We start from the raw sequence: 7697 nt of genomic DNA, 5'->3' as shown, positions 1-7697 counted from the left end.
TGTTGGGAGTTTGATCTGCCATTTATCAAGTATGGAATCTTGAACAAGGGGTTAAACATCTGAATGTCTCCATCACTTCATCTCTAAAGTGGGGGTGCGCACACCCACTGGGCTCCCCCCCCAGGTTGGTGCCGGACTCTCCCTGGGCCCCCCTGTTCTCTCACCAGCCACATCCATTCTCCCCCCAGAGGCGCTAGTGACTGTGCGTGGCTTTCCATTCCCACCACGTTTGTCTCTAACCCCAGTGGCAGATCAGTGTAAGAACACAGCTGAGTGCTCCTCGCCTCCTTGTCCCTTCAAGGGCTCCTCACCACCCACCAGATCAGGTGCAAACTTCCAAGCCTTACTGGATCCCCTTCCACATTCTGAGCTCCGCCTGCCTTCCCATCGCTATCCTTCCCCACCTGCCTCCCTGGTAGAGAAAAGCAGAGTGTGTGATGCTGTCTGAATGCTGAGCATGGCCTTTTGCAGCCAGTCCACTGTGGACGCTGCCCCTATCGGAGACCTCCACCTTAACCCTTTCCAGCCTGGAGGCTCCTCCCAGGGCCTCACAACAGAAGTGACTTCCCTTGCCTTTGAATTTCTATAGCACAATCCCTACTGCCCCCCGTTAAAACTGCAAAGTCCTTTTGTGGAAAATAACTTTATTCATGACTGTGTTTATCACACTATCTTATGGAGAAGAGATGATCAATAAATATTTGCTGAATAAATGAACAGCAGTTACAAAACACTTGATTCATATGGAATTAATGTTGGTTCTCAAAGTGAAAAATTACAAACAGCACTGATATTCAGCCAGTATACAAGTCTGGTCACAGCAGTTGTATAATACTGAAATACCCCCTGCCACTGACCTTTGGCCCCCAGATGCCTCCCACTGCCACTGCTCTCCCCACTGGGAACCCCTGAAGTTCCCACAGGCTCATAACTAAAGGGCTAATGTCTTGCACAGCAGCGAGCACCCAGGACCGAGCAGCCACATGGCCGGGTCTGCTGGTGAAAGCATCCATTCTGACTGATCAGGACCTGAGGGGCCTCATGGTTACATATTTTGATAATATCCCTAATTATAAATAAGGCTCAGTTATATAGTTTGAAAACAATGCTTCTCCTCATTGCAAAATCTCTTAGAAGACTCCGTAGATCCAGGAACGGAAATGGAAAATGACAGCGTGTCAATCTCTGAAGGTTTTGGGCATTTCCATTAGCACTCCATCTTCATGTAAACCAGAAGATATGCAGTTTCCTGCCTAGAGAGAAGAGAAGACACATCAGCACAGCGGCATGAAACCTTCATCAGAAAACAATGCTTCATTAATCCCTGACAGGACAAGCGTCAGCAAACTTCCAGGCCGCTGGATTAAGCCTTCATCTATCCATCACCTTGGAGAGGAACAAAATAGGTGGCCTGGGAAGATAAGCACTATGTTTCTATTAATTAATATCTAAAGTGGAGGTTAACAAGCTATGGACACACAAGCCAAACCCAGCCCTCTTGGGGTTTTTAAAATCTACTTTCAACTTTTATTTTAGATTCAGCGGGCACATGTGCAGGTTTGTCACATGGATATGAGCATACTCCCCAACAGTTGGCCTTTCACCCCTCCCCTCCCTCCCCATCCAGCAGTTCCCAGTTGTTGCCATCTTTAAGTCAATGAGTCCCCATGTTTAGCTCCCATTTATAAGAGAGAACATGCATTATGTTTTGTTTGGTTTTTGCTGGTTTTTTTTTTTTTTTAATGGAGTCTTGCCCTGTAGCCCAGGCTAGAGTGCAGTGGCACAATCTTGGCTCACTGCAACCTCCGCCTCCCAAGTTCAAACAATTCTCCCTCCTCAGCCTCCCGAGTAGCTGGGACTACAGGTGCCCGCCACCACGCCCAGCTAACTTTTTGTATTTTTAGTAGAGACAGGGTTTCACCGTGTTAGCCAGGATGGTCTCAATCTCCTGACCTCATGATCTGCCCACCTCAGTCTCCCAAAGTGCAGGGATTACAGGCGTGAGCCACCGTGCCCAGCCTTTTGTTTATTTTTTGACGAGACCGTTCTTGCTCTGTCACCAGGCTGGAGTGCACTGGCACAGTAATAGCTCACCACAGCCTCGTGCTCCTGGGCTCAACTGACCCTCCTGCCTCAGTTTTAGCTTCCTGAGTAGCTAGGACTACGGGTGTGTACCACCATGCCTAGCTATAATAATTTTTATTTTTTTGTAGAGATGGAGTCTTGCTTTGTTGCCCAGGCTGGTCTTGAACTCCTGACTTAAAGTGATCCTCCTGCCTCGGCCTCCCAAAGTGCTGGGATTAAAGGTGTGAGATCACACCCAGTCTCCAACCCTCTTTTTGCAAGTAAATGTAATTGGACCCCAGCCATGCTCATCTGTCCATGTACTGTCTACGGCTGCTTTTGCTCTATAGGGCAGAGTTAAGTGGTTGCAACAGACACTGCACAGACCACAAAGTCTGGAGTACTTTCTCTCCAGCCCTTTACAGAGAAAGTCTGCCAACCTCTAATCTCAATAACAGGGAAATCAATGACAACCACAAAGTGACAAAGATTGGGTGTCTAAGATGGATGCTCAGAATAAACAAGAGAGAAAGATGAAAAGTAGAAGGAGGATTTCAAACGCAAGCTTCACCTAATCCGTTATTTTTCAAATGACCAGGCCTATCTCTGTAGCTGAAAATCACCTCAAATAGGATCTCTGATATACAGTCTCCAAAAGCTGAGCTAAGAAACTTACAAAGTCTCTCTGCCTTAACTTCATCCACCTTTTTTCTCTCCAGCTTCTCCTCGGTAGTTAATGATTATAAAAATAGTTATTGGCTCATGCCTGTAATCCCAGCACTTTGAGAGGCCAAGGCGGGCAGATCACGAGGTCAGGAGATCGAGACCATCCTGGCTAACACGGTGAAATCCCGTCTCTACTAAAAATACAAAAAATTAGCCAGGCGTGGTGGCGGGCGCCTGTAATCCCAGCTACTCGGGAGGCTGAGGCAGGAGAATGGCGTGAACCCACAAGGCGGAGCTTGCAATGAGGTGAGATCCCACTACTGCACTCCAGCCTGGGCGACAGAGCAAGACTCCATCTCAAAACAAACAAACAAACAAACAAACAAACAAAAAAACAGTGTGATGGCCAGGCGCGGTGCTCATGCCTATAATCCAAGCACTTTGGGAGGCTGAAATGGATCGATGGCTTGAGCCCAGTAGTTTGAGACAAGCCTGGCAACATAGCGAGACCTCATCTCTACAAACATTTTTAAAATATGCCAGGCATGGTGGTGCATGCCTGTAGTCCCAGCTATTCAGGAGGCTGAGGTGGGAGGATCACCTGTGCCTGGGAGTTCAAGGCTGCAGTGAGCTATGATCACACCACAGTGCTCCAGCCTGGGCAACAAAGCAAGACTCCATCTCTAAAAATAAAATAAAATTTCAAAAAAGATCTTCGCTGTAAAAGAGGTACGCTCAAATGCAATAAAAGCATATAAGAAGGCCAGGTGTGGTGGCTCATGCCTGTAATCTCAGCACTTTGGGAGGCCGAGACGGGCGGATCACGAGGTCAGGAGATCGAGACTATCCTGGCTAACGCGGTGAAACCCCATCTCCTCTAAAAGTACAAAAAAATTAGTTGGGCTAGGTGGCAGGCGCCTGTAGTCCCAGCTACTCAGGAGGCTGAGGCAGGAGAATGGCATAAACCCGGGAGGCAGAGCTTGCAGTGAGCCAAGATCGCACCACTGCACTCCAGCCTGGGTGACACAACGAGACTCCGTCTCAAAAAAAAAAAAAAAAGAAAAAGAAAAGAAAAGTTCTTGTGACATTTGTGTATGAAATCAGCCTTCACTACATGGATAGGACCAGCACGCTTCCGCGGCACGACTCTGCAATCTTACTACATTTTTTTTTACTTTGTATTTTATTTATTCCTTTTGAGACAGAGTCTCACTCTGTCACCCAGGCTGAAGTGCAGCCGAGATCTCGGCTCACTGCAACCTCCACCTCCTGGGTTCAAGCAATTCTCTTGTCTCAGCCTCCCAAGTAGCTGGGACTACAGGCACACGTCAAAACGCCCGGCTAATTTTTGTATTTTTAGTAGAGATGGAGTTTTGCCATATTGGTCAGGCTGGTCTCGAACTCCTGACCTCAGGTGATCGACCTGTCTTAGCCTCCCAAAGTGCTAGGATTACAGGTGTACATTTATTTATTTATTTGAGATGGAATATTGCTCTGTATTTATTAATTTATTTATTTGAGACGGAGTCTTGCTCCATTGCCCAGGCTAGAGTGCAGTGGTGCAATCTCAGCTCATTGCAACCTCTGCCTTCCAGGTTCAAGCGATTCTCCTGCCTCAGTGTCCCAAGTAGCTGGGATTACAGGTGCCTGCCACCACAGCTGGTTAATTTTTGTATTTTTAGTAGAGACAGTGTTTCACCATCTTGGCCAGGCTGGTCTCGGGCTCCTGACCTCATGAACCACCTGCCTCAGCCTCCCAAAGTGTTGGGATTACAGGCCTAAGGCACCATGCTCGGCCATATTTATTTATTTAATTATTTAGAGACAAAGTCTTGCTCTGTCACCCAGGCTGGAGTGCAGTGGTGCCATCTCAGCTCACTGCAGCCTCCGCCTCCGAGGTTTAAGCGATTCTCATGCCTCAGCCTCCTGAGTAACTAGGACTACAGATACTCGCCACCACGCAGGGATTTTTTTTTTCTTTTTTTTGTAGAGACACAGTTTCACCATGTTGGCCAGGCTGGTCTCGAACTCCTGACCTTAGGTGATCTGACAGCCTCGTCCTCTCTAAGTACTGGGATTACAGGCATGAGCCCCTTGCCCGGCCTCTCACTACATTTAAGTGACGCCATGGCTCATGCCTGTAATCCTCGCACTTTGGGAGGCCAAGGCAGGTGGATCAGCTGAGGTCAGAAGTTTGACACGAGCCTGGCCAACATGGGGAAACCCCGTCTCTAGTAAAAATACAAAAATTAGTCAGGCGTGGTGGTACAAGCCTGTAGGCCCAGCTACTTGGAAGACTGAGGCAGGAGAATCACTTTAACCGGGAGGCAGAGGTTGCAGTGAGCCAATATCATTCCACTGCACTCCAGCTTGGGTGACAGAGTGAGACACCGTCTCAAAAAAAAAAAGAAAAAGAAAAAGAGAAAAAAATATGATGCCGGGGCATCACGGCCTCAATACCTGCGTGAGCACAGTCATGTCCAGGCCAGGGCTGCTGGTCGAGGTCCGGCCCCATCTCTTCCAGCAGAAAGGGAGTAAGCTTGCGGGGCGGCTGGGGGACAAGATCCCAGGATCTCGGCCTCTGCTCATGGATCAGCTCTGAGACCCTGAGTGAGCTGGGGGTGCTCTGTGCGCATTGGTTTCCCCAGCTGTCAAGTAAAGGGATTGGATGAGGAAGTCTTGTCAAGGTGGAATGATCTCAGCTTTGGGGCAGCAGTGAATGATCCCACTCCCTGGGCCATGCCAGTGGCCCGGCCTTGGCTGAACACAGCTCCAACACTCTGGAATGGGGATGAGGGGGCAGTCAGCTCTTGCTCCTAGTAAGAGAGATGCAACAGGGCTCTGTGGCTGAGCTGGGTGCCTTGCCTCACACCTGTAATCCCAACCTTTGAGAGGCCGAGGCAGGAGGATTGCTCGAGGCCAGGAATTTTGAGAATAGCCTGGACAACATAGCCAGACCCCATGTCTACAAAATAATAATAAAACATACAGCTATAGTCCAAGCTACTTGGCAGGCTGAGGCAGGAGGGTCCCTTCAGTCCAGGAATTGGAGGCTGCATTGAGCTATAATCGCACCACTGCACTCCAGCTTGGGTGACAAAGTGAGACCCTGTCTCTAAAAGAAAAAAAAATTGGCCTGTGAGCATGGGTTTGATTTTCAAACAGGACCCGGAGGGTAGGGTAAACGTGTGGGTAAATCTAAATGAATGTTATTGGTATAAAATTACAGTAGTATAGAAAATGATATCTTGTGGGGTTTAAAATAAATAAAACATACTGAAATATGTATGGGTACAGTTATATATCTGGGATTTGCACTGAAATAATGTGGGGTAGAGGGAAGCAGGAAAGAGTATACATGAAATTAGCTTGGCCATAAGATTGTTGTTGAAATTGAATGGATACTCGGGGCTTCATTACACAATTCTTTTTACTCTTACATAGCTCTACACTCTCAACATAAATAAGAATAAAAACACAAAAAACACACAGATACATCTATGCACACACATATATTTAAAATACACAAAAATATTAGCATATAAGTCACTGGGGGTAAATTTAGTTCCTGTTCCAAGGTTCTTGTACTGACTAGGAAGAGGATAGAAGTACTAACTCATAGGCTGGGCGTGGTGGCTCACGCCTGTAATCCCAACACTTTAGGACGCCGAGGTAAGCAGATCTCTTAAGGTCAGGAGTTCAAGACCAGCCTGGCCAACATGGTGAACCCCCTGTCTCTACTAAAAAAGAATACAAAAATTGGCCGGGCATAGTGGTGCACACCTGTGGTCGCAGCTACTCAGGTGACTGAGGCAGGAGAATTGCTTGAACCCAAGAAGTGAAGGTTGCAGTGAACCAAGATTGCTCCACTGCACTCCAGCCTGGGCAGCAGAGGAAGACTCTCTCTATCTCAACAACAACAAAAAGTACTAGCTCATGTTAGACTTTGATAAGTGAAGGATGCATGTTGTAAGCTCTAAAATAATCCAGTCATCTTTTAAAATAACTCTAAGACTGCACAGTTATGAAACTAATAGAGAAGGAGGAAATTAAATAATAAAAATAATAAAAATAATAAATCCAAAACAAGATGTGAGAGGAGATAAGAAGAAATAGAATAGGCATGGAAAACAAATTGGTGGTGGGTTTCAACCCAAATAAATCATTAGTTACATTTAAAAGGACAATAAAAGTTAAAATAATTGAAAATAAAGTAAAACCCAACTAATGCCTTTTATATAAGAATACAGAGAGGTGGAAGATAATGAAAAATATGTCATGCATGCACTAACCAAGAAAGCTGTATAACTTTTTTTTTTTTTTTTTTTTTTTGGAGATAGAGCCTCACTGTCTCCCAGGCTGGAGTGCAATGATGTGATCTTGGGTTACAGCAATCTCTCCCTTCTAGGCTCAAGCGATTCTCCCACCTCAGCATCCCAAGTAGCTGGGACTACAAGTGTGCCAACTTAGAATTATATTAGCCACACCCAGCTAATTTTTGTATTTTTTGTAGAGGCAGGGTCTCACCATGTCGCCCAGGTTGGTCTTGAACTCCTGGGCTTCAGTGATCCACCCACCTCGACCTCCAACAAAGTGCCAAGATTACAGCCATGAGCCACCATGCCCAGCATAACTATTTTTAATGAAGTAGACTTTAAGAAGAAAAGTATTATTAGAGGTAAGAGACACATCACGGAAAAGAAGAATTTACTAGGAGCCAGGCACAGTGGCTCGTGCCTGTAATTCCAGCACTTTGTGAGGCCAAGGCGGCGGATCACCTGAGGTTGGGAGTTCAAGACCAGCCTGACCAACATGGAGAAGCCCTGTCTCTACTAAAAATACAAAAATTAGCCAAGCATGGTGGCACATGCCTGTAATCCCAGCTACTCAGGAGGCTGAGGGAGGAGAATTGCTTGGACCCAGGAAGTGGAGGTTGCGGTGAGCTGAGATTGTGCCATTGCATTCCA

The sequence above is a fragment of the Pan troglodytes genome, chromosome 23 (genome assembly GCF_028858775.2).
Source record: "Pan troglodytes isolate AG18354 chromosome 23, NHGRI_mPanTro3-v2.0_pri, whole genome shotgun sequence".
NCBI classification, from domain to species: Eukaryota; Metazoa; Chordata; class Mammalia; order Primates; family Hominidae; genus Pan; species Pan troglodytes.
The sequence above is the reverse complement of the archived record's forward strand: the minus strand, read 5'-3'. Positions refer to the sequence as shown.